An 823-nucleotide genomic window follows, 5' to 3' on the forward strand; every position below is an offset into this window, starting at 1 on the left:
CACCGAAGAAGAAAGTCAATTTGTTTGACAGAAGACAGAAGACAGAACCTCTCTCTTCTTCACTTCTCTCTTCTCTCTCTTTCTTTGTCCGTTTTTTTATTCTTTTTTTAACAACTTGTGTGCTCTTCTTCTGCTACTTCCGTTTCTTCTTCTTCTTCTTCACCGTCGCCGTCAGATTTGACTGTTACTGTAAGTTACTTCTTCTTCTTTTATGTTCCTCCCCGATCTCAGTTCCTTACCATGATTGGGCTTTGCAATTTGTTCCTGAATTCGGTTTTGTCTAATTTAGAAATAAGTTCTGTTCATTTTGTGTAGCTGATAAAGTTTTGATTTTTTTTATTTATTTGTGGGTTGCAAATTTCTTCCTCTTTATGAATTTGGGTCAATGATATTTAGCTCAAGTAACCTAATATCAGAACTCAATCGCTTGATTTGTAACAAAAAAAAAAAAAAAAACTTCTCCTTGTTTCAATTAGGTAGTTATAGCTCTGAAAAGGGTTCGCTATTGATTCTGTTTTACAAAAAAAAAAAAAAAACAGGTTTGTAGGATTCATGAGTTGAAGAGTATGTTTGATACTTGTGGTTCAAAAAGAGTCAAATCTCAAGTCATCAGTGGCCAACTCGAGAAGTTTGTCAGGTTTGATTATTTTCAACCAATTTGTGAATCTCTAATTGAAGCTGTATGGTCAAAAAGTATTGAGCTTTTTTTTTTAAGAAAAAACAGGTTAGATAGTATGGACTCGAGATACTCGCAAGGTTCTGAAGCTGGTCTAAACAAATGCACATTGAACATACAAGGACCTAAACGTTTTGCTCAAGGAAG

The 823-nt window shown here is 34.3% G+C and overlaps 1 long non-coding RNA gene across 1 annotated transcript; it reads left to right on the plus strand.

Annotated features, from left to right (window-relative positions):
- The first annotated feature begins 29 nt into the window (after window positions 1-29).
- Window positions 30-817, plus strand: LOC104774520. The gene is made up of 3 exons (XR_765376.2): window positions 30-189; window positions 540-637; window positions 725-817. It is a non-coding gene; the product is annotated as an uncharacterized LOC104774520 (long non-coding RNA).
- The last annotated feature ends 6 nt before the right edge of the window (window positions 818-823 follow it).

This window comes from Camelina sativa, unplaced genomic scaffold (genome assembly GCF_000633955.1).
Source record: "Camelina sativa cultivar DH55 unplaced genomic scaffold, Cs unpScaffold03370, whole genome shotgun sequence".
NCBI lineage: Eukaryota > Viridiplantae > Streptophyta > Magnoliopsida > Brassicales > Brassicaceae > Camelina > Camelina sativa.